The following is a 27,563-nucleotide window of genomic DNA, read 5'->3' as shown; positions in this document are numbered from 1 at the left end:
CTGCTTCACCTAGTAGCTCCCAAATTTAGTTGAGAAAGGAATTCCTCATTTATCTCTGAGTAGAACATTGAGACTCATTTCTTTTTAAATCAACAATAAAATGTAAAGTATTTAGAGCCATTTACACATTATTCCTTCTTATATTTGCCCATTCATTTGTATCTTTACTCAGCTAGCATCTCTTGAGCTAGTTGTAATGGGCAGGGTTGTGATACAGTTTCATTCTCACTAAACCATCAATAGATTTAAATTTGGGTGTATAATCTTCAGTGTTCTCAACGGAAAGTGAAATTCGCTCAGTTGTGTCTGACTCTTCGTAACCCCATGGACTGCAGCCTGCTAAGCTCCTCTGTCCATGGGATTCCCCAGGCAAGAATATTGGAATGGGTTGACATTCCCTTCTCCAGGGGATCTTCCTGACCCAGGGGTCGAACCCACATCTCCTACATTGCAGGCAGATTCTTTACTGTCTGAGTCACCAGGCAAGTTCACTGCTCTCAAAGCAGCTCTCCAAATTTTAAACTGAAAGCAGGATCAGGCCTCTCATCTTTTAGTCTCCAATAGAACAAGAGCACATGTAGGCACACACACGCATGCACACACATACATACTCACATTCTCCATCTTTTCCCACTTCCAGCAACCTTCCAGCTGATTCCTCCCATGCCCTTCTTTCTTTTCCTAATCTGTTCTCAGCAAAGTAAGAGACCTTCTAAAATGTAAATCTCATTAAGCCCCTCCCTAGATCAAACTCTTCCAGAGCTATCTAAGTTTCTACCAAGTAAATTCCATAATCTTGGAGCAGTTTTAAATTCCTGTAAGATGTACAGTCATCCATGTTTATTTCTGAACCCAGAGAACTAAGCATCATAGAAAGGTGTCTGCGTGCATGCATGCAAAGTCGCTTCAGTCGTATCCTACTCTTTGCGACCCATGCACTGTAGCCCGCCAGGCTCCTCTGTCCATGGGGATTCTCCAGGCAAGAATACTGGAGTGGGTTGCCATGCCCTCCTCCAGGGGACCCAGGTATTGAACCCGCATCTCTTATGTCTCCTACATTGGCAGACAGGTTCCTTACCACTAGTGCCACCTGGAAAGCCCCAGAAAGGTATCTTACACACAATAAATACACAATCAGTGTGAGCAATTATTGTCAGAAATGGTTCTCTGTCCAGGAAGCCTAAAAAGGTGGCACAATATAAAAATAAAAAGTGTAGCAGATGTACCAAAAAGAAAAAAAAAGCAAATCATGGAAATGTTACTAAGAACTCACCATTCCTCACAATGTTAATTTAGTCCTCTAACCCTGCCTTCAGCCTACATACTTTGTAGTTTCAAAGGATGGAGTTCTATACTGAAAACAATACTGTAGACCCTCTCTTAGCCTAAAAAGTGTGTCAGGAAGCATTTATATCAATACTTGAAAAACAGGTCCTATAAAGTCGATTGAAATTTTACAAGCTAATTTTATTTTATTAACAGAGACAATGTAGGATAGTTACCTCAAACTTAAATTTAGTTAAGGGTTTATTCTTGACTCTGGGAAGTGAGTGCTATGAATTAGTGGCAGATTCCCAAAATAACCACCACTTTGATTAAGCAAAGCTGAGTTGATTACCTGGTGCAGTAAAGGAGACTAACATCTTGACAGGTTCTTAGTAGATTCTCAGAAGATGGAGGTTGAGGGGAGATACGTATAGATTGGGGTGGGGGTTGGATTCAAGTAGTATAAAGTAGGTCTTTGAATGCAGAGATAAGAATTAAATTGAGCAAAATCCAAGATATAATGTACAAGGATTGGTGGATGCAGCGAATCAAGGATTTTTATGAATAAAGAGCTGTTAATCAGTGAGAGATTATCCAGCTGAACAATCCATTGTCCAATAAAGAGTTTTTCCCCAAAAAATAACTTATTGTTTTGAGACAAAGCTGGTTGATCACTCTATAGTACAGATAAATGTATTTTCAGGAATTTCCTGAAGCCACCCATGAAGCTATATAGTAGTTTACAGCATTATTTCCTGGGAAAGGATTTCTTGGAACAAAGAGTAAGTCCTAACATAGGGACCTTGATGATTAAACTGTCTGAGTAACAACCTCTTTGAGTTTCCTGAGTTGTAAAATGGGGATACCCATGGTAAATTTTTCTTTTAATTGTTTTGAGAACTCAATGAAGTGACATGAATAACATCTTTAGCAGGACACCCGTCACTTAACAGATGTACAATGACTGTAAATTATCTTTTTTTAAATAAGTATTCTTAATGTACAGTTGGTTCGTTTATTCACTCATTCTAAAACATCCACCATAATCCATATGATATGTCCTTTGCTGCATGTTAGAGGCACAGAGATGAAGGGACCGTGCACTCAAATAACCTTTACACTAACAGACATGTTACCCTGTGACAGGGAGGGTGCTCTGGGAAAAATATGAATGACATACCAAGGCAAGCCAGTCAGTTTAGAAAAAGTGGAAAAATTGTTCCAGTGAAGTTGATGTTTAACCTGGGCCTTGAAGGATGAAGAGCAATCTGTGAGACGGCCAAGGGTCAAAACATCATTCCAGACTAAGGGAAAAGTATGTAAGTATGTACAAAGAGTTGGAGCTATTAATTTCCATGTTGGACTCCAGATATGAGGGGAAAGTATGGTTCCAGATAATTGTCCAGACAGAGCAGCAGATGAGTCAAGATAATAATGATGTGATAAAACAAATCAATATATAATTACAATAATCTGTGCTTTGAATACACATAAGTTGATTCCAAGCAGAGGGTCAATTTATATATGTGTGTGTGTGTGTGTGTGTGTGTGTGTGTGTGTATTTATATTAAAATAAGAAATTGGGCTTCTGCTTACATACTCTAGTGGTTATCAAATAGATTTGTACACTAAGGTCACATGGAAAAACTTTTATAATTGTCCAAGTTGTGCCTAAAACATCCTAGAAATTCTGCTTTCACTGATCTGGAATAAAGCCTGGGAATGTGTTTTTGTGTTTTCTTTGTTTGTTTAAAGCCCCCCTAGTGATTCTAATGTATAGGTAAGGCAGAAAATCTGCCTGCAGTAAGGAGTTAAGTCTGAGACCAATAAGGAAGCCTCATATGAGTCATCGAAGCAGTAGCCTTACAGTCCATGTGAATAATTCTGTAAACAAGGAATTGAGAGGTTTGCTAGTGGAACCATCCCATGATCACTCCTTGTAGGAGGTAGTTCTATCAGCAGAGAGAGAATGAATTGAAAGAGAGTGAGTTTTCAGTCATTCCTGCTTACCTGGAGCTTGGTTTTAAAGAAGAAAAGGAAAGAGGTCCTCAGATCTTCCCAGCGATATTGGAATCATAGGCTAAGGTTGAGATGGTGTACCTGAGATGAGATGCACTCAAAAGAAAAAAGTAAATGTTGGATTAAACCAAGATGTTGGGATAAAGAATAGAGAGGGAGCTCAGTCAAGGAAAAATCCAAGGGTTGTAGTTATTAGGGGCAGGAGTGGCAGGTATGGGCGAGGAGATAAAGATAGCAAATTTCAAAAGGTTGAGTGAAAGGGCTTCCAAACAAGTCAGGAAGACTTCCTCAGGCATTCCTTCATTCCAGACCCAGACTCCACTGTGCAGTCCCTTCTCTTCTGAAAATCTTTACCAATCTGCTGTCTATTCTCCTTTGTTGATAACCCCAGTGCCCTTTAGACTGTTCTCTGTGCTCTCTGTTCCAAAATATTTCCTCTACTCTTCTAAGTGTTATTATTTTTTTGCTAGAATGGATCTTAGTTTATTTTTCAATCAAGAAATGAGCTATAATAAGCATCCCAGAATCAGAGAAAATGACAGGATTCCTGAACTGTCTCTGATGAACACGAAAAAAGTCAGATATGGTCAGCTTCATAGGTGACCTCAAGGTCAAGCAAAACATTCCACCTGCCCCATTGCCAAAGGTCCTGAGGCACATTATGAAAAATGAAAATTAAAGGCAAAGAGAAAGCCAAAGCATGTGTATTTTGATTTGTGATTGAATTATAAAGTGAGAATAATAACTAGGCAGGATCAATGATGGTGATATCTATAGGATTAAATCATAATTCTAGGACAAATTTTCTAATCCTTCCCAAATATTTTAGGATCTTGTGTCATAATTGCTGAAACCCTAACTCCGGGTTTAGAGGAAGGATAACATGGCTGCCAGATTTTTATTGGTGTCAAGAAAAACACTAGAAAATATGCAAAATAACTGTCAAAAACAATGGTGTTAACATGACAACAAAAGCGAGTTTGTATTTTTTTTTAATCCCTCAAAGGTCAAGGGACTGATGTCTTCTAGTAATTCATCTAGGAAATTAACCACGTTTGGCTTTTAAAATCAGACATATGTAGTTCATGAATACTCTCATTTTCTTTTCTTTTGAAGAATATTGTTCATAGGTGATTATTTGTTAGAAAATATTTTTATACATAATGGTGTGTTTAGCATAGCATCTGCTGATGCACAATAGATAAAAACTGTTGTATCTGTGACAGCAATTTCAATCAGAAAGGAAAACCTTAAAGACTTCATAAAATTCACCAAAATTTATGCTTCTGAGTCCATGCTATATATTTATTGATTTGTTTCATTACCTGAGGGATCACTACTGAATATTTAAGTAAAAGAGGACATGATTGCACATTAAATATAATATGTCTTCTGGGAAGATAGAGGAATCTTTCCATTTTAGCAGCATTCATGTTTGTGTGCCTGTGTATGTGTGTGTATGTGTAAATTTATTCAAAAGTAAAAAGAACACCTTCCATTTGCATGATATTTTAAATATGTTTTCAATACATTTCTTATATGTTTTCTTTTTAGTCCCTCAATAATCCTGCACAGCAACAATAATATATCCAATACTCTTAACAAAACCTTTCACATGTGACATATTATTTGAGATAACAAGCTCAGGAAGTAAGAAATGTTATCTTAATTTAAATAATGAGACAGTGAGGCTCAAACAGGATAAGACGTCTAGCAACTGGCAGCAGGCTATATGAGAGAGAACTTATACTTCAAACTAAGTCTTGTTAGGCTTCCCCGGTGACTCAGCAGTAAAGAATCTGCCTGCAATGCAGAAGACGTGGGTTCGATCCCTGGGTTGGGAAGATCCCTTGGAAAAGGAAATAGCAACCCACTCCAGTTTTCTTGCCTGGAGAATCCCATGGACAGAGGAGCCTGGCAGGCAACAGTCCATGGGGTCACAAAAAAGTCAGAAACAACTTAGCAATCAAACAACAGCAATGTCTTATTAACCTAGCACTGTGGTTGATTCAGAGAAAGATTCAATAAATACTTGAATTTTAATTTGTAATTTGTATAGAGATAGCATGTGACTACCATAAGGAATTTTGACTTTCTTTTGAAAATGTGGGTTATTATATTCCTGGGAGAGATTTTCTCTGTAGCCGAGGATCATCAGGAAGATATTAGTTAACTGATTTGAACCATATAAGCATTTCACTAATATGGGAAAGACCCTATAATATAGGATTAAAGAGCCAAGAGACCTGCGTGTTTTGCGTTATTTGGAAAGAAGCACAATATTTTAATACAAAACTACTCCTTACGGATTTGATGTGATATTTTCCCTTTGTTTCAGTCAGTATAAGTCAGCCTATCTTTAATCATTATTGGCAGACATAAAAAATAAAACAGAGTTATTGCAAAATAACACTAATGATCTAAGTATGCATAGAGTTCAGTGTTTGTTTTATTTCTCAGAAAGATACCTATAAAACTTGTATAACCAATTGGCAGGCTAAAAGAATAACCTCATGTAAATGCAGAATGCAATTACCATTTTCACAAATTTGGTATATGTTGGAAATGTCACTTCAATCAGGGCTAATCATAATATGTCAGGAATAACTGTGATACCATAAGTGATAATGTTATGCTGCTCACTTTGTCTAAATTTGGTGGCAAAATATGCAAAGGAAAATTTTCAAAGAGCCAGTAAAATATGTTCAAGATTTTTCACACTTTTTGAAAATATTTTCAGGAAAATAGTCATCATTATAGAGCAACAATTATTTTGATAACTCAATTGTTCTTAGACTAATCTCTTAGAATTTTTGTCATCTTTTAAGTCAGGTTAAAAAGAACAAGTATCAGCTTTTAAGTGATAAGAAAATACTTTGTTGTATTTTTTTATACACATAAATTTAAATATTAGTTTTGAAAGTGTTGCTTATTTCATTTTTTTTTAGCAAGTATGCTTCTTTACTTGTTATTGATAATGAGTGAAGTTCTTAAAAACAACAGGCTAAGCACCTCAGCATGTAGCTCCATGGGTGTAAGTCTCGCCCCTTCTTCTCTTAGCTCAGCATCCTAAGGGTTACCTAGATTAGAAACAATGGAGTCATTCTTGTTCCCCAACATGCTCAATTTCTTGTTCAGTCAGATACCAAGCTTTGCACATTTTGCCAACTAAGTATTTTCTTTTTTCCCCCCATATCCTCTCTTGCATCCCTAGCACCATACCCTGATTCAAATATTTCTCTTTATTTCTTTTTTGGTCTCCTACAGCAGCACAAAAAATTTCACATAATTGAACATAACACACACTCTAATTTACAAAAGGATGCCCTTTTTGGGTTTGGAATCATGTCATACAGTTTAAATCACCTATAAGATGAGTTTATTTCCTCATGAATTCTTACATAATCACACAAACAATTCAACATCGCTGCTTTATACACATGTGGCTTGTGGAATATGCAATTAGTTTTCTACTGTTGTCATTATTCAGTGGTATTTTAAATTGTGAAATGTGCTGGTAAAGACCAAGCTATTCTACTTTTTTTAACCCATACAAAATTAAAGATCATAAATATGCCTTTATAGACAAGCCAATTCACCATAAATAAAGATTAATTTTTTTGTCAGTTTTAAAAAGACAGCTGCTATTGGTTTTAGCATTTTTCTATTTAGCTTTGTATGGATCAGCTCATAAATATTTCTTGGTTCTCTCCCCTCTTCACATAGCATCGAAAATTCCTCCAATTTGACAGATATTTAGGTTAATTTATTAAAATATGGTCACTATTCATATTCATCAAGTATTTTGATACAGATAATTAAAAAAATAAAGTATGAATATATATCTCAATCACTTCCCATTTCCAGGGGAAGAATGTGCATCTATTAATCGTGTTTGTACTCAGAGTACTTAGAATGGGATCTGTCCCAAAGTAAGCAGTAAACATTTGTTTAAATTAATTAAGCTGTCAAAGGTCACCCAGGAATTAATTCTGTTGGACAGATGAACTTTTTCACATCTTCATGTTGATACTCCATATTCTTCCTTGTGCAGTTATTCAAAATTAATTGATAAGAATTGCCACTGTCTTTTTTTCATACTTGTTTTGAATTCTAAGACTATTTTGCCATCTGTATTCTTTTCACTTATGTGAAAAAATAAAATAAATATAAAATCAGTTACTGTTTCAGTTGGTTGATATATTTCACAAGGGACCATTTCAGACATTATCTTCTTGATCATTTAAAGATCCATTTGTCTACTTATTTACATGTGAGAATATTAGTATATATTAGAAAACCTTACACATGTATCTGTGAAGAAACACCAAAACTGTTCTTTCTCTTTTACGTAGTGGAGGTTAGGATAAGAGAAATTGACACCTGGTTTCATTCAAAGTATTTTGTTAATTCACTGACACTTGCCTTTGAACAATGGATCCTGTATCTCCTTGTCTTATTTCTGATGAATTGGTTTGTATATAAAGGCATATTTATGACCTTAGATATAGTCAATGATGATATCTCTCTAATATAATATCTCAGGTGTATGCCTTTCTGAGGAGTCTCAATTTTTATCCAAAGAGAGAGTTTCCTGTTGAGTTTGAACTTTTACCAAATAGAGGGAAAGTATTAGCAGCCACTGTACTTTCAGTGTAGGAAAAAATTGTATATTTTGCACATTGTTGCATTTTTATACTTGCATCTATAATTACGTTATAAATGTATTTTTAATAATACTTGAAAAGATTAGTACTCTTGGGAATGCATTGTTCTAAAGGGCCATAGACTTCACTATCTCATTAAATGAACAGCCTGTAAAAAAGAGATAATTATTTAATTTGTTTCAACTCTAATACTAACTTATTGGAATAATAACATAGCCACCATTTGTTATACTTTAATAATATGCTTTTTCCTATTCTCACAATGACACTGCAGATAAGTGAACTATGATTATTTCCATTGCCCAGCTGAAAATTCAAGGCTCATAGAATTTATATGACTTACCACTGTTATATCAGGGCTAGAATCTGTACCAACTTTGTAGAACTTAAGAATTTATGCTCTTTATCCCTCCACCTGCGCCCGCCGGAGCCTGTTCACGTCGACTGACCAGAGTCCGCGAATTCAACGCTCCGAGCCTGTCCGGACAGCCCCGATCCCAGCTTTCTATCCTTTGAAAACACTAAGAATAATGTCCCTGCATCAGTTTTTATTGGAGCCAATCACCTGTCATGCCTGGAACAGGGATCGTACCCAGATCGCCCTTAGCCCCAATAATCACGAAGTCCACATCTATAAGAAGAACAGGGGTCAGTGGGTGAAAGCTCATGAACTCAAGGAACACAATGGACACATCACAGGTATCGACTGGGCTCCCAAGAGTGACCGCATCGTCACTTGCAGGGCTGACCGCAATGCCTACATCTGGAGTCAGAAGGATGGTGTCTGGAAGCCAACCCTGGTGATCCTGAGAATTAACCGGGCGGCCACTTTCGTCAAGTGGTCCCCACTAGAGAACAAGTTTGCTGTGGATAGCAGAGCACAACTCATCTCCGTCTGTTACTTTGAGTCTGAAAATGACTGGTGGGTGAGCAAGCACATTAAAAAGCCCATCCGCTCCACGGTCCTCAGCTTGGATTGGCATCCCAACAACGTCTTGCTGGCTGCGGGATCCTGCGACTTCAAATGCAGAGTGTTTTCTGCCTACATTAAAGAAGTGGATGAGAAGCCAGCCAGCACACCCTGGGGCAGCAAGATGCCTTTCGGTCAGCTGATGTCCAAGTTCGGTGGCAGAGGCACCAGCGGCTGGGTGCACGGGGTCAGCTTCTCGGCCAGTGACAGCCGCCTGGCCTGGGTCAGCCACGACAGCACCGTGTCTGTTGCCGATGCCTCAAAAAGCGTGCAGGTCTCAACTCTGAAGACGGAATTCCTGCCCCTCCTGAGTGTGTCATTCGTCTCAGAGAACAGCGTCGTGGCTGCTGACCACGATTGCTGCCCCATGCTCTTTAACTACGATGACCGCGGCTGCTTGACCTTAGTCTCCAAGCTGGACATCCCTAAACAGAGCATCCAACACAACATTTCGGCCATGGAGCGCTTCCGCAACATGGACAAGCTAGCCACGACCGAGGACCGCAACACGGCGCTGGAGACGCTGGACCAGAACAGCATCACCCAAGTGTCTATTTATGAGGTAGACAAGCAAGATTGTCGCAAATTTTGCACTACCGGCATCGACGGAGCCATGACCATTTGGGATTTCAAGACCTTAGAGTCTTCCATCCAGGGTCTTCGGATAATGTGAAGCTGAGCGAGCCTCCAGACCCAGCATGAGGACGGACCGGCTGCGCCGGGGCAGCTCTGCCATTCGCATGGGGAGGGGAGCCCGCCGCCAGCAAACACTGAAGACGCACATGGCGCAAACTGCCTTGTGTGTTTCGTTTGAACATAATTGGTGAAAGTGTTGGTTTTTTTTAAAGCAGCAGTGATTTGGGTTTTGTTTGGGGGGTTGTTTTGTTTTGTTTTGCAATTTCATTCCATTCTTGACCAAAGCTTCTCTTTAAGTAGTTTATTATGGAACGTTGTCAACACTAACTTAAAGGAAGGGGTGGGGAGGTATGTAAATTGTCTGCTGAAAAAAATTAAATAAAAACACTGAATATGTAAAAAAAAAGAATTTATGCTCTTTCTTATATAGCAATCGTTTTTAGTATTTTCCTGCTTCCATATTTCCACATGACAACACACCCCCATTATTTTACACAATACTTCTACAAAAAGAAAAAGTAAAGTTATGTGTATAATCTAAACCTGTTGTCTTTTACATTTCCCTCTCAAACTCTAAAAATCCTGGATGCTCATGAAAATTATGACAGTGTACAGTAGCATTTGAATGCTGCCTCTAGACTAGAATCTCTAATGCTCAGATTTAATTTTCCTGGGTACTAGGATGTTGGTATGTTTTACAAGTTTCCTTGGTGATTTTAATGGATAGCTGGAGTTGAGAATGAATGCTATATATGCCATCTGCTCAAGGTTTCTCTTCCATTGTATTAAAGTGAAAAAGGCAAATTAAATTAAACTTGATTTATATTGTTTACTAACAATGACAGAGGTCAAATCACTTGTCAGTTCTTAATAATTACATTTGCACTTCATCTTTGAAATATATATCCTTAATATATTCTTTAATTTCCAGTTTTTCACCTAATTCTTTTCAGTTCATTTCATGTAACTCTGGCCTTGGGCAGTTTTCTGTTAGAGGCTATTTCTATTTTTTCTAATTCTTAAACTTTTAACCAGGTAATGCTATTTATTAGTTACTGTTATGTATAAAATGACTCTTTACTAAAGTGTGGCCAGGGGGTAGGAGGATAACTGCTTATGGGTTGGGATTTTTTTTAGAGGGATACATGCTTTATGGATGGAGAAGGAAATGGCAATGCACTCCAGTATTCTTGTTTGGAGAATCCCATGGACAGAGGAGCCTGGCGGGCTACAGTCCATAGGGTCACAAAAAACTGGACACGGCTGAACCACGAAACAACAACATACTTTGTGGTGTTGGTTGCACAACCCTATAAATATATGTACTAAAAACCATTTAATTGTGCCCTTGAAATGGATGAATGATATGTTACATGAATTATATCTAAGTGCTGTGGCTTTAAGAATGTATAAGTACATTTGGATAATATGGGTGAAGGGATTCAAAAAGTTCAGATTTCTCCTTCTCTCTCCTTCCCTGTCTCCTCCCCGTTCTCTCCTCCCCATCCCCCGTAGTTTCCCTGACTCCATTAGAGGCATCTCTATTCTGTGTGAAGAAGACAGGTGATTATATCCTTCTTTCCTGAAAATCTAGGCTTCACCTCCAGATTCTTGCTACTGAGATTCCTATATTCTTGTTAGATGTCCACTGGACAGAGCCCAAGTCAACTGCATGTTGATCCTATCTTCTGTGGGTTCCAACATTGTGCTAGGTCACTAGCACTCGCTAGGTCAACATTGTGAGGTCACTTCAGTCATGTGGGACTCTTCGTCACCACATGGCCTGTAGCCCATCAGGCTCCTCTGTCCATAGGATTCTCCAGCCAAGAATACTGGAGTAGTTTACCGTGCCCTTCTCCAGGGGATCTTTCCGACCCAGGGATGGAACCTGCATCTCTTACCTCTCCTGCATTGGCATGCAGGTTCTTTACCACCAGCGCCACCTGGGAAGCCCTGTTCCAACATTAAGATGACTATATAATTTATCATCCAAACTGACATACTTTTCTGAATAAAAAGGGATGCTATTAATAATTAAGGGGAAGGCAATGGCAACCCACTCCAGTACTCTTGCCTCGAAAATCCCACGGACGGAGGAGCCTGGTGGGCTGCAGTCCATGGGGTCGCTAAGGGTCGGACACGACTGAGCGACTTCATTTTCACTTTCATACATTGGAGAAGGAAATGGCAACCCACTCCAGTGTTCTTGCCTGGAGAATCCCAGGGACGGGGGAGCCTGGTGGGCTGCCGTCTGTGGGGTCACACAGAGTCAGATACGACTGAAGTGACTTAGCAGCAGCAGCAGCAGCATTAATAATTAAAATGGAATAACAGACAGAGAATGGGGCTGTTTTGTGGAGATGTGTCTTATTGACACCCAGGGCATAGTAAAACACTCACATGCTTGTGGCCCCAAAGTTTTGAACACAGGCTCATTTTTCCTGCTGAAGCAACTGCTTTGCCTCACTCAGATATGAGGTAAACTTCATTCTCCCAGCTGCTTAGAATACATTCCATATATTTGGAAGAGGTCCTTGTAAGACCCCTTTAGTTGGCTGGAGACGATGGGTCATAATCCCCAACTCTTTCCCCAGGAGACAGATGACAGCTCTTTCCCAAAAGTATCTGCACCAAATCCTACCTCTGCACTTTTGTAAACCATTTATAATAGGAAAGTCATCAAAGTTTTCCAGAGTGAGGAACAGATGCTTACCAATTTCCTTTAAAAAATCTCTAGTGATATGTAACTCACACAACTATTTCACATCTGTTGCAAGCTATTGCCTAGTTTCAACTCCAGTGTTAACATCTTGTTTCATATATATATACATATATATATATGTATATATATATATATATATATATTTTTTTTTTTTTTTGTCATCACAAATGTGAGAGTTATTTTTGAGTAGAATACTAAAAGAGGTTCTTGGCTTAACTGGTTAAGTGTGGCAGAGGCTTTGAAAACAGAAAACCCAGATTATTAGATTTATGGCTTTAGGAAAATGACTTGGTTTCTTGAAGCCAGAAATTTGTTACCAGTCAAATGAGGGTAATAATAGTACCTTCCTCTAGGGCTATTATCATGATCATAAGAGATCACATATATAAAGAAAGTATTACTATGAGTGATACTAAGATCTCTATTAAACCATTAGTAGAACAAAAAGTGAAAAAGAAAAGAGTATGGTATGTCACAAGCTGTTTTTCAGGATACCATTCTAATGTCTTGAAAAGCAGGAGATGCAATTGAGAATTCCTCAGAGCACAAAATCACAAAACTACCTACATAGATTTGATAGATACACTTGTTTCATAGAGATACTCAATTAATATCAAATGAACGGCACTATTTAATTCTTTACTTTAGCTTGTAGGTAACTTTACAAAGTATGGTTCAAAAAGTATATGATAGCTACAGATTTTTTGTCTGTTTATAAAAAGGTACCTGAATCATATCGGTTATTCTTTTTTAAATAAACCTGACCTTCATATTCAGTTACCTGTATTAAACATATGTATAATCTGTACCAGTCTGATTTCTAGCATTATCTGTAAATACCTTTGTTTCTTTTTGTTTTTAAAGATGTACACATGAATATAAATAGTGTAAAATGTAAAATGCTAACCTCAAATGTACACTTATAAAATGGCTTTGAAAGTTTTACTGCAATACCTTAATAGATAACTGAGAAGATTTGCCTAGGTTTAAAAGATGTATGTGTAAATACTTATATACATTTTTAATGTTTATCAGAATACTGCCTAGGATAGTTTTTGAAGTATAAAATTCAATTGAACCTTGTCAAGTCTTAAATTTTAAGCTGACTATGGATTATTTTATCTGAAATCATTGTCAAAAGAGATAAAAGAGCATATCTGTATAAAATGACTTTCAGATTTATAGAGGAAAACATATTAGTATTCTCTTTAATTGAAAATCAACAGCAGTAAAGGAATATATTACTGTGCTGGCTAAAAGAGATGCTTTGCTGTTCATGATCCTTGAGTTCATGTTCATTCGTGTGTGACCTTGGAAAAGTATCTTGATCTCAATTAACTGCCATTTCCTAATCTGAAAAATCGGAGTTATAATAATGATACATACAATATGTATCAAAGGATTTTTTCAGTATTAGATACTAGACACAAAGTGCTTAAAATAAAAATTATTAACAGTTGCTAATTATTATAATTATTATTCATTATATTAGAATTAGTCTTTAAAAACTTTTCTTGAAATATCCCTTTCTCTGGATTCAGCTTTCTAAGGACAAAGAGACAATATCTTGATTTTCTGTTTTTTGACTTCAGCAATTAGCACGGTTTCTATCGTTGAAGGCTTGAATAAATGACTCATTGAGTGAATGAATAAGTTGCTGGCTGAGTCAATTATAAAGTGCATGAGAGGCATATGAACTTAATTTCTTTAGGAAATGGTTACTTTTAGTATTATATGATAAATAGCATATATGTGTATGTATATATATATCTGAGCCAAATGCATTTGAACATAGAATGCTGTATTTATAATGAGTCTAAAGTGTTAAATTATAGGTTTTGATTCATTATATTTTCAGGAAGGCTCTGTAGATGTTATTAAAATTTTGCTTCACTGGGTTGTTAAATATTTGCTTTTAGTTTTAGACAACAATTGGCTTGAAAGAGAAGCCTGTATATTAGAAATACTGCTTTTTCATACACATCTTTTGTATTATCGTTCCCTGAGAGACTAGTGACAGAACTATAACTCAAAATAGTTCAAAAGAAGTATCTTGATTCAGTAACTGAATACACTGATGGTAGAACTGTCACTGCCAAAACTGTAGGTCTAGCCAAATCCAAAAGTTCAATTGATGTTGTCAGTACTTGGTCTCTCTTCTTCCTCCTCCTCTCTCTTCTCCTGTCTTTGTTTCTCCATCTCTTAAATTTTTGTTTCTTCTGTGTCCCTATGTTAGCTTAATTCTAAGTCAGTCTCTATCCTTCTGATGGTCGAAATGGCCCCTGATAACCTCAGGCTTATATGATTCTTGGCGTCCCTCATTTGAGAAAGCTCTGGGTTTTTGTTTGCTCTGGATTTGATTGTATGCTTTGATCATATGCCCATAGCTGAACCTACCCAAGTGGCCAAGGAGACATATAGTACTCTGATTGGCCACTCTTGGATCATACGCTCATCCCCAAGGCCAGGGATAGGCTCAACCCACCTGAGTCACGTGGACTGAGAAATGTGATCCTTTCTCCGAAGCATATACTGGGAAAATTGTATTGCTAAATTGCTATGGTAACGACCCTTTGAGGAACATTGGACCAGTCTCCTAGTCAGCTTATTATACTGGAAGAATATAGGAAGCAGAACAGTTTAACTCGTTTCCATTTTGGCCATGCACTTTTAGCCAATTTATAAAGCTTTCTGAGCATCCATTCCCTCACTCTCAACTAAAGATGATATACAAGATTGTGATGAAAACTAAATGATTTATTACATCAAAATGAACCTAATCTAGTACTTACAGAGTAAGATAGAAATGTGCTGATATAGACTCCTTCTGAACATATGTAGAGTCACCCACTTCCAGGGAATAAACCTCAAAAGTCAAAAGCATCTATGTAGCCCTGACTAAAAGGTGAGGTGCTTTGCATTACCTGCTGATATCCAATTAGGAGAGAATGAAGTATGATAATTTATAGAGTAAAGAATATATTGATTTTTTGTTGAAAATATATAATAAATGAGTCCAGAGATAGATGCCCCAAATACTTCCTTAGTGTATTTTTAAAAAAAAATAAAAAAGACTGCATCAGAGACAGGACATGTGCCTGAGTAAAAAAATAGAGGGGAGGGTAGTATGTTGGAGCTCCAAAGGGAGATTAGAATAATGATGACTAAAGGTAAAGATGAAAGAAATGGAAGTGGAAGGACAATGAAAAGCCAGTAGTGGTTTTTCGAAGAAACATTTAGTTGGAACATCTATAGGGGGATGGAAAAGATTATTTGGGGAGGTGGAGAATTTTCAGTGACATAAATAAGATAAACTAATGGCAGGACTGGAACATAAAGTATGTTAATATTCCAATAAAAATAGTGAATGCATTGATAACAGTTTAGGAGTGAAAAGAAGCTCAAAAATTATAAATGAACTGAAAGACTTTGTACCAATGCACTATGATTGCTATGATTTTTGTTTTTGTTTTATGGTGGCTTCAGGATAAACTTTCTGGTATGAGGAAGTAGTAGGGGCTTAAACTAAGAAAACTAAGATCATGGCCTCTGGTCCCATCACTTCATGGCAAATAGATGGGGAGACAGTGGAAACAGTGACAGACTTTACTTTTTGGGGCTCCAAAATCACTGCAGATGGTGACTGCAGCCATGAAATTAAAGGATGCTTGTTCCTTGGAAGGAAAGTTATGACCAACCTAGACAGCATATTAAAAAGCAGGGACATTACTTTGCCAACAGAGGTCCGTTTAGTCAAAACTATGGTTTTTCCAGTAGTCATGTATAGATGTGAGAGTTGGACTATAAAGAAAACTGAGTGCCAAAGAATTGATGCTTTTGAACTGTGCTGTTGGAAAAAGACTCTTGAGAGTCCCTTGGACTGCAAGGAGATCCAACCAGTCTGTCCTAAAGGAAATTACTCCTGACTATTCATTGGAAGGACTGATGCTGAAGCTGAAACTCCAATACTTTGGCTACCTGATGTGAAGAATTGACTCACTGGAAAAGACCCTAATGCTGGGAAAGATTGAAGGTGGGAGAAGAAGGGAACGACAGAGGATGAGATGGTTGTATGGCATCACTGACTCAACGGACATGAGTTTGAGTAAATTCTGGGAGTTGGTGATGGACAGGGAGGCCTGGTGTGCTGCAGTCCATGGGAGTGCAAAGAGTCAGACATGACTGAGTGACTGAACTGAACTGAACTGAAACCTCAGGACCAGAATAAGTCCTGCATTCAGGTGCATTGAATGACAACATACTGTGTTTCTAGACTCTGCTAGTTATCAGAGATTAAATTGTGAATTGAAAAAATATGGCTTTTGCCCTCATTAATCTTAGGTGATAGTGGGAGAAACACAGTAGACAGATAAACAAGTCTATATTTGAACAGACAATAATAGCGCCACATTTCCCCCAGTTTTAATTCCATGTAGCAGTAAGGATGCAGAATGAAATGAAGATAGGTGTGATTAGAAGGAGGTCAAGGATGTCATTTTTTTCCTAGTGTGAATCATTCCACAAGTATATTTGCATCTGCCTATTAGTGATGCATCTGGGCAACTTTGCCTTCACTTTCCTCAGTCCCAACAAAAATGGACATCCGCAGAGGAAAGCTTAGAGAAAGGCAGAAATATATCCCAATATGAAGATTAATTTAGTCTATTTTTCGAATTAAATGTCAGTGTTTAAATTGGAAACATGGCTTAATATGTAGACTAGTATCACCTGAATCACCTAATTATGCTAACATGCAGCATAAAATAATGATGGTAACACAAAATTTCTCTTTACGTTCAAGTAAACATCATGAAAAGAAGCACAAAGCAAGTGGACTCTGTAGTGTCAAAGAAGCAGGATAACAGGGCACTATAGCTGGATCACAGGTCCCAATATTAACAGAGAGTGAAGCCTGCTTTTGAGGGAATAGAATTTCAAAGATTAATATTGAAAAAGTGCCCTTAGACAGCTCAATGTCATTACTTCTGGAGGTCTCTCTCTTTAAGTGCCTGATGAAGACAGCAGTTCCTAAACTGTCTGCCAACAAGTGTTAATTACTTGGGTAATCAAAACAATATACATGTTGATTTCCCCTCTGTATTTGTCATTTAAAATGAAAATAGCTTTAACTTTTGCTGGCTGTTAAAAGAAAATACAAGTTCATTGGGAAAATACGGAAAATAAATAGCCAAATGATTAATAATGGAAATGGATTTCAGGTCATTTTTGTTTTTGTCTACTTATTTTCCGTATTTTGTTCCCATAAGTCTAACAGGGAGAAGCTGAGATGCCATGAGAGGAGACCAAATGGCTCATGGGAAATGGTGGTGGAACAAAGAAGTTGTACAAAGTAAATGATTCCATTTTTTTACTCTACACTAGGAATCCCCCTTATCTTGGGTCTAAGGTGAATATTTTCCTTTGCTCCAAAAGACCCATTCTAAAATGGGAGCTACACTCTACTCTTGTGCTTATTAACTGTTATTCCATAGAATCAATGGCATAGAAACTCAAGAATCAAATACCTCATTGATTGTATCAAATGCCTAATTTTCTGAAGTTATGAAGTAGCATTATCTGATAGAGATATACAGTGAAAAGCATTCCTTGATGAATTTCAGGAGAATGAAACACACCATAAAGTATGAGCCAACCTCATGATATTATATGAGAAAATATTGATTTTGTTTGGCTTTTAACATCGGAAAATCCATATATGTATATGTGTCTCTGTGTGTATAATAATCATTTAGTTAAGGACTTAAACTTTCCCAACAAACATACATGAGAAACCCTTTTTAATTAAGCTTCCATTCTTGCCCTTCATTAATCTCTCTCTCTCTCTAACACACACACACACACACACACACGTGCAGGTAGGAGAGCAAGAGAGGAAATTCTACTTTAGGGACACTTCAAAAGTAGGTTAATGCAAATGAACAGGATGCCAAATGCAGTATGAAAATTGACATTTATTAGCATACTTTGCATGAATTGCAAATTTTTCAAAGCTTTGCCATACATACGAAAATATTCCATTTTTATGCCCATGTTTTCATTATTCAGTAACATGTATTACTTTTTGTTGTTCCCAAAAGTAAGTTGTAAATCTGCTCAAAAAGTTTCACTGATGTGGGATTTCACTTAGTCTTTTACGATTGACCTGATCATTTCATTTCAACCAGAAGAGTAATTCAATGGAAATGAGTAAGAATAAATAGAAATAGAAGGTCATATATCTTTGAAATTAAAAAATAATAAAATTAATTATTCATTTTTACTGGCTTATTTTTGGCCACACTCAAGTCCATATTTTCAGCTCTGGAGTCAAATTTTATCCCCATAAATATGAAATATATTTTATGTGCACAGGAAAGGAAAAATTTAAAGCCCCATTCTCCTATTTACTCATTTAGGTATTCCTTTTACATAGACATCAGCCTTGATTCACTTTCCCTTTTTAAAAAGTATTTATAGGAAATTCCCTGGTGGTCCAGTGATTAGGGCTCTGTGCTTTCACTGCCATCACTTGGGTTCAATCCCTGGTCAGGGAGCTAAGATCCCAGAAGACGCACAGTATGGCCAAATATATATATATATTTATAATTTCCATGTATTTTATGTAAACAAGTAAAACACAAATCCATTTCTACTGTAAAAAAAATAAAATGAATTAAAAAAATAAAATGCACATAGACTGTTATTAGTTTCCCTTTGCCAATAATCATCTCTGTTCTCTAACATCTCCAGATCACAAGTCAGGTTCTTTTTTTTACTGTAAGTGTATGAATTATTTTGCAGATCATCTTTATACATTTTGGAGGTTTTGCTATGTCAATGCATATAAGTTTAACTCATTTGTTTTAAGTCATGAGGAATATTTCATAGTTAGAGCACACAAAAATTTTATTAAAACATTTCCTGCTGGCAGATATTTAGGACTGTCCAAATGTTATACCATTGCAAACAATACTTGCGTTATAATCCATGATTATGTTTGACTGTGTACAGATAATTGAATATTTCTCTAGGTAGATACTAGAAAGTGGAACTGATAGTCATAGGGTACAAGCATTTTTGATATTAATAGACACTGCAAAATTGCCCTCCAAATGTCAGTATCAATTTACTTCCCCACCAGTAGGTTGTAAGAGTTCACAGGCCCCTATCTTTTAGAAGCACTGAAAAGAGAAAATACTATTGACATATTATTTTAATATGCATTTCTGTGATTTCTGGTGAGTTCAGGTTTCCATATACTTAACTGGCTCTTTTTTTCTTCTTTGAAATGCCTCTTCATAGCCTTGTTCTTTTAAATCCTTTGTAAATTTTAGACATTGAAGAGTCTTTCTTAGAGTGTGTTGTTTTATCTTTTTTACTTTGCTTAGGTTGTTAGCAATTTTTTAATTTTATAAATTAAATATATCAATCTTATTTTTCATGGTCTCCATCCACCCACATTGTTGTGTGTTATTTAACAAAATCTTCCAGCCTTCTCAATCCCAATATCAGTATCTAAACTCTGGTACACGTATACCTTGAAAAAAGCATTTTAATGTATAATTCAACTATGATTTATTATTGTGTGAATGGTGTACAGCAGAAATTGGTGTATCTATGAATATGTGTCTGTCATAATGTATGAGAATTTCTTTGAAACATTTATTAATGTTAGAGATCAGAGTCCAAAAACTATGGAAAATTAACTCAATTATGTGGATAATTGTTATTGTTGTGTCGCTAAGTCGTGTCCAACTCTTTATGCCCTCATGTACTGTAGCACTCCAGGCTCCTCTGTCCTCCACTAACTCCTGGAGTTTGCTCAGATTTGTGTCCATTGAGTCAGTGATACTATCCTCTGCTGCCTCTTCCTCCTTCTGCTCTCAGTCTTTCCCAGCATCTGGGTCTTTTCCAGTGAGTCAGCTCTTCACATCAGATGGCCAAAGTATTGGGGCTTCAGCAACATCTTTCCAATGAATATTCAGGGTTGATTTCTTTTAGAATTAATTGGTTTGGTCTCCTTGCAGTCCAAGGGATTCTCAAGACTCTTCTCCAGCACCACAGTTCAGAAGCAGCAATTCTTCAGAGCTCAGCCTTCTTGATGGTCCAACTCTTACATCCATATAGGACTACTAGATAAACCATAGCTTTGACTATACAGACCTTTGTTGGGAAAGTGATGGGTCTGCTTTTTAATATCCTGTCTAGATTTGTCCAGTTTTCCTTCCAAGGAGCAAGCATCTTTTTATTTCATGGCTGCAGTCACCTTCCTAGTGATTTGGGAACCAAGAAAATAAAATCTGCCACTGCTTCCACCCATCCCCTTCTATGTGCTGTGCAGTGATGGAACTGAATGCCGTGATCTTAGTTTTTTGAATGTCGAGTTTCAAGCCAGCCTTTTCACTCTCCTTTTTCACCCTCATCAAGGGGCTCTTTAGTTTCTCTTCACTTTTTGCCATTAGAGTGGTATAATCTGTATATATGAGGTTGTTGATATTTCTCCCAACAATCTTGATTCCAGCTTGTGATTCATCCAGCCTGGCATAGCATGATGTACTTTGCATATAAGTTAAATAAGCAGGGTGACAATATACAGTCTTATTGTACTCCTTTCCCAGTTTTAAACCAATCAGTTGTCCCATGTCCAGTTCTAACTGTTTCTTGACCTGCATACAGGCTTCTCAGGAGGCAGATTAGGTGGTCTGGTATTCCCATCTCTTTAAGAGTTTTCCAGTTTGTTGTGATCCACACAGTCAAAAAATTTAGCATAGTCAATGAAGCAGAAGGAGATGTTTTTCTGAAACTCCATGGATAATTAGCAACTTTTGTATTTCTTTTCTCTGCGCTTTTAATGTTCCCTCTAAAATAAGAATGCTACTTCCTAGCTATTTGGGTTATCATCAAAATATATTCCTTCTTGTTTACCGAGGACCATTTAGTTATTCAATTTAAACCCCAAAAGTCTCCAGTGAAGAACAGACTCATTTCTTCTCTCTTTTGTAGGTGTCAGGATCCTTACCCAGTGTAGTAAATATTAAATTAACATCTACCTCTTTCCCTTATAAGGACCCTTGTGATTAGATTAGATCTACTTAGATAATTCTGGCTCATCTCATGATTCTTAATGTTATCACATCTGCGAAGTCCATTTTGCCATGTAAGGTAATATATTCACAAGTTCTGGAGATTAATATGTGGACATCTTTGGGGAACCCCTGCTATGTTCTCTACAGTGCCCATCAATGTTCAACTCACTTGTATGGATTTGTGGATGGGGAAGGGAGACAGTGATAGAGTTGCAGGAATTAGAAGGATGTTTAAGGTGCCTTCAGCTGAGCTTGAGTCTGTGCTCTCTGTGGGGCACTTTCACTTAAAAAGGTATGTGGCTAAGCAGACAACATAAAAGATACCTTTAGCATCGTTCCTCAATAGACAGGTTGAAGGAGTTAAGATAGGAAATTACATGTTAAAATTAAATGAGTCATATTTCATAAACACTTAGAACAATGTGTGAGCAGAGTAAGCATTATAAATTGATGTAGAAATCTATAGATATAATATATATATTGAATATGTACTATATAGTAAATAAAACCCAAAAAAATGTTCACAAGGAAAGGACTTTTAAGCAGACAATAGATTTGCAAATGTCATATATTCTTTTGAACAAAACAGCTGATAAGTTTTGTGAATTACTTTCCTTGGGGTATGTTAAACCCTGGCCATTGGCTGTCAGGAGAAAATATACCTTGCCAGGTTTTTCCACTGGTGGAGATAATTATGTATGCATTATTCACTGTCAAATTTTTATGAGAATACCAAGTTAAAATCAAAAGTGAAATGTACATAGTAGAAAATGGCAGTATTAATTTATCTACCTCATAGTACTTATTGAACACTTACAATGTGCCAGATTCTACAATTATGAGTTACAGTCCTTTTGCTTGAGGCTTTTGAAGTATAATAGGGTAAATTCTTCTGGATATGTAGATACTTATAATATAAAGTGGATTACATGATAGCCCCAATAACATGTAAACAAAGGGCTGTAAAAGATTATAAGGGAGAGTAATCACAATGTAAAGATGTCTTAGAGTAAGTACTGTTTGAAATGAGTTTTGACTACAAAGGTGAAAAATAGACAGGGGCACTCCAGGCAAGGAATTAATGTTACCTAAGTTAGATAGAATATCCAAGGATGTAAAATCAAAAGCTTTGGCAGAGATAGAGTCTGTTGCACCTATGATCACAATGGGATAGAGAATGGAAAGGTTCAGGGTAGCTTTTAGATCATATTCCAATTGTGAGGGTGTTGTACTTAATTCCGTAGGAGGTAATGAATTTTGAAGAGGGAGATGTGTCATCCAGCCTCCTTTTGAGAAAAATTGATTTGGCTGTCATGCATTAGATAAATGGAATGGAGGTAAAATCAGAGGGAGGGATAATAGTTAACAGCTCATTACCAAATGACCTAAGTGAGAGATAGTGGCAGCTTTGACTAGGATAGTGGGGAAGAACTGGAAACGAGCAGATGGATGGGAGAGACATTGTATAAAGCAGAATCCACATGATTTAGCAACTGATTTAGGAGGAAAAGGGAGGGGCCCATAATGACTGGTTGCCTGCTTGGATGACTAGGATAATGTGGTATCAGAAGTTGTTTAGTCATTCAGTTTTGTCCGACCCTTTGGGACCCTTTGAACTGTAGCCCACCAAGCTCCTATGTCCATGGGATTTTCCAGGCAAGAATACTGGAGTGGGTTTCCATTTCCTCCTCCAGGGGATCTTCCTGACCCAGGAACTGAACCTGGGTCTTCTGTGTCTCCTTCATTGCAGGCATATTCTTTACTTGCAGAAGCCTGAAAATGGGGCATATGAGATATTTTGGCCTATAACTGAATGGATGTAAAATACTACAAGAATTTTGAGAATGAAAATACTTTTCAAACAAGTATTTGAAAATGAGGTTGGATGTTCAAGTGAGAGTTAAAGAAAGAGAAGAGATTTGGGAGTTTTAGTCTAAAATAATCTCAGGATGGTGGAGAAGGGACTCTGTAGCTCAGTTAGTCCTCAGAGCTTTTCTCACGTGCCCTTTCCCCATATCTGCCAAATGGTTGTCTATCCTATATTCAAGCTTGGGGTCCATGACATCCTAAAAAAGCATTTCTGTTTCCACAAGCCAGCTACAAATTCCTTCTTTACTGTGAGTTCTTCAAAGTCCCTTCCTTTTGAGCCAAGTTTTGTATCCTGGGACCCTACCCTGGAGCCATTGCAGCTCTTCATTCAGTCTCACAAAAGTTCTTCTGATATTTGAAGAAAGCTGTAACATCCCTGTTTAGGCTACTTTTCCAGTAAAGCAGGGCATGTGAATGGTGCTCAGAGGCAATGTAATATCTTTATGCCTTCTTTGGCTGTGATCCTTGCTAGTTTTCTGAGATATCAATAAACTTAGGGAAAGCAGAAAACACAATTTGACTGGGTTCCAAACTCAGTAAGTCTAACATTTAAAACTGAATTTTAAAAATCCCTAATGGGACACAAGGTGGGTGGGGGAAGGAGAGGGTGGGACAAATGGAGAGAATAAAATGGAAACACATGCACTACCATATGTAAACTAGATAGTCAATGGGAATCTTCTGCATGCCTCAGGGAACTCACAGTGGGGCTCTGTAACAACCTAGAGGGTTGGGATGGGATGGGAGGTAGGAGAGAGGTTCAAGAAGAAGCGGACATACATATACCTATGGCTGATTCATGTTGATGTATGGTAGAAACCAGCAATATTGTAAAGCAATTATCCTTCAGTTAAAAATAAATAAATAAATCCCTAATGGGAATCATTAGGATCTCCCTATAGACAGATTCCTGGGGACACACGTGTGCTTCTTTTACATCTCCCACTACTTATATTCCTGTATTCTTATACTTCTTATATTCCTGTGAGAAGGAACATAAGGCTTCCCTGATAGCTCAGTTGGTAAAGAATCCACCTGCAATGCAGGAGACCTGGGTACGATCCCTGGGTTGGGAAGATCCCCTGGAGAAGGGAAAGGCTACCCACTCCAGTATTCTGGCCTGGAGAATTCCATGGACTATACAGTCCATGGGGTCGCAAAGATTCTGACATGACTGAGTGACTTTCATTCACTCATTCTTATACTTCTTATATTCCTATATAAGCTAAACAGTTTTAGTTCTCACAGTGATTCATATGAAATAGTTTCCAATAACATCACTCTTCTTTGGTCTAACTACCATGGAAAATAATAAGACTAACCCCTCCCTTCATCTAAATATTGTTAATTAAAAAGAAATATTTAGTTGAAATCAGTTTGGTTACATCCCCCAGCTGGCTTATAGGCAGCATGCTGCCACTGGTGTGTGTTCATCTCTGCAGCTGGCTGTGTAACCAAGTGGAGGCTCTTCCCTTAACTGATGATACATTTTGCTTTGTTGTAGCTAATGTTACTCTAACCGACATGATTCTTTAGATCCTAAATTGATCATATTTGTCAGGTTGCCTTTCACAATGTGAAATGGTAAACACTGTATGTTTAGTATAGAATCCTTTTACCTAGCAGAGTTCTTCCAGTCTGATAGTAAGTTGTCAAAGTCTGGGAAGGAATTTGGGTGGGGAGTGGGGGATGTCATTAAAGTAGTATAGATGTAAAACATACTTTGTAACACATTATTGACTGGAAATGTATATGGCCACAGGCGTTGATTCCTGAAAAAATTCCCCAGTCATTAACATGTTAAAATAAGATGATACTGCTCTTTTAATCTGAATTTATTCTTCAATAAAATAACACTATGTTTAGTTAAGAGCCTGAGCTCTTAAATCAGCAGACCAGAGTTCAAATCCTGTTCTGTCATTTTCAATTTATTTCTCCTCTGAATCTATTTTCTTAAGTGTCAAAGGAGAATATGAATTTCTTCTTTCTAAGATATTGTGAAGGTTGAGGAGATGATGTGCATAAAATACTTAGAACCTTATCTGGTACATAATAAGTGCTTGTTATTTTTCTCTGCAAGTCTGCTTATAGTAGAGGGATGGGATGGGGAGGGAGGTGGGAGGGGGGATCGGGATGGGGAACACATGTAAATCCATGGCTGATTCATGTCAATGTATGGCAAAAACCACTACAGTATTGTAAAGTAATTAGCCTCCAACTAATAAAAATAATTGGGAAAAAACACAACAACAAAAAAACAAAAACAAAAACAAATCAGTTTTATGCTATTTACATTAAATTTCATATTGAAATAGAAGTGTAATTAAATACTTGGGAAGAAACATGTAACATATATGTTGAGCATCAGTTTTGTTTTTGACTTTTCCTAAAAGTAGATTTTTATTTGCTCTACCTTCTTCCTATGCTTTATATAAGCAGCAAAACATTTGTTTCAAGGATGAGCAAGGCTAAGGATACAGTCTAGAAATATGTGGCCTTGATGTCTTTACATCTGTGCTTTTACCAAAGCTGACCTAGCATCATCTGTGACCCTCAAGAACCTTCCTATTAATAAAGAGTATTCCATGACCTGTTTGTCATGGCTAACCCTGAGTAAAGAACGATGTTGGGCAGATGGTGGGTACTCCCCTAATCCAGTGACTGCCGACTGCCTCCCTTCCACCACTGTGTATGTTTCATTTCTGTTCTCTCATCAGCTGTATTTAATGTTATATTGAACCTATCCCTTGATATTTAAATTTTATTTATTTCTCTTCTAGAAGTTCTAAGAGTTGCCTTATTTCGAATTGATTAGGTAATTTTTATACAGATATAAATATATATATAAGTATATACACACACATATATATGCATATATAGACTTTATGCTTGTCTTTCATTTCTTTGTTTTAAAATTGCTGGCTGGTAACTTTAAATCTGTAGTTTTTCACTACAGAGAGTAGAGACATAGCTGCTCTTTATTCTTTCTAATGAAGAGAACACAAAGGCCCTTTATTCCCTTTTGTGCTTAGTTGGTTTTTGTTTGTTCATGTTTTCAATGAGCTGATCCTTTTCCTTGGAATATTATTTGGGGGGATTCTTTGAGGCCTAGTATGAAGAGGAACTCTTCTGGAAAGGATTTCCATTTGCCTTCACAAGTGCCTAAGGTGTGATCCCTCTGGGATCACTGTAAATTAAATGAAATTCATGGCTTGAGGTTTTGGAGGGACTATGTAAGTCATATGAATTTGTGCTATAAATCTACATTAAGGATATGTAAGAGGTTGGAGAGGGTCAAGCTTAGTTATGTTTCATCATTTTTTTAAATGATGTAGCCCTTAGCTTTACTGGATGGAGGTTTTCTCCAGTTTGAGATTTGACCGAAGCCCCTATCCCTATGTTTTCAGACCTGTGCCGCCATTAAACCAAGACTATGGAGACTGAAATTACTAGGTTTAGTAAAAGCCCCCAGGAAAATATCTTCAGTGGGTCACTTAATTCTTTGAGCTCAGGTTTTACTTAGATTTTGGCCTACAAATCTTATTAACTATTTCATTTTGAGAAAAAAAAAATCCAGTATTTTTACTTATTTACAGTGGAAGGATTGGTTCGGATGACCTAGTTTGTCATATTACTAGAAACAGAACTTACCCACTGTTTCTTATATAGGAGTTTTCTCAACCAAATTGTATATTTAACATTTCAGATTTCTTGGACATAATTCTTATTCTCTGACCTTTCTTGCTACTGTCAACTTTACTTCTAATCTCCATTTTAACTTAATTTTACCATTTGGACAATTTCTATCAACCTTAAGCACCTTGAAATAGTTATGCTCGTTAACATGATAGGGATTTTACCAAAAAATGGATGTGAGACTAGGACTATAAAGAAAGCTGAGTGCCGAAGAATTGATGCTTTTGAACTGTGGTGTTGGAGAAGACTCTTGAGAGTCCCTTGGACTGCAAGGAGATCCAACCAGTCCATCGTAAAGGAAATAAGTCCTGAATATTCATTGGAAGGACTGATGCTGAAGCTGAAACTCCAATACTTTGGCCACCTGATGTGAAGAACTGACTCATTGGAAAAGACCCTGATGCTGGGAAAGATTGAAGGCGGGAGGAAAAGGGGATGACAATGGTTGAGATGGTTGGATGACATCACTGACTCAATGGATATGAGTTTGAGTAAACTCCGGGAGTTGGTGATGGACAGGGAAGCCTGGTGTGCTGCGGTTCATGGGGTCACAAAGAATCGGACACAACTGAGTAACTGAACTGAACTGAACTTACCAAAAAATATAATCTCAAAAAAAAAAACAAAAACCT

The 27,563-nt window shown here is 37.2% G+C and overlaps 1 protein-coding gene and 1 pseudogene across 1 annotated transcript in view; both read left to right on the top strand.

Moving 5' to 3' along the window:
- IL1RAPL1 (interleukin 1 receptor accessory protein like 1) overlaps positions 1 to 27,563 on the top strand; it is a 674,106-nt gene that overhangs the window by 39,360 nt on the left and 607,183 nt on the right. The window lies entirely within an intron of this gene.
- LOC133051678 (actin-related protein 2/3 complex subunit 1A-like) lies at positions 8,523 to 9,967 on the top strand (annotated as a pseudogene).

Source organism: Dama dama, chromosome X (genome assembly GCF_033118175.1).
Source record: "Dama dama isolate Ldn47 chromosome X, ASM3311817v1, whole genome shotgun sequence".
NCBI classification, from domain to species: Eukaryota; Metazoa; Chordata; class Mammalia; order Artiodactyla; family Cervidae; genus Dama; species Dama dama.
The sequence above is the reverse complement of the archived record's forward strand: the minus strand, read 5'-3'. Positions and strand labels throughout refer to the sequence as shown.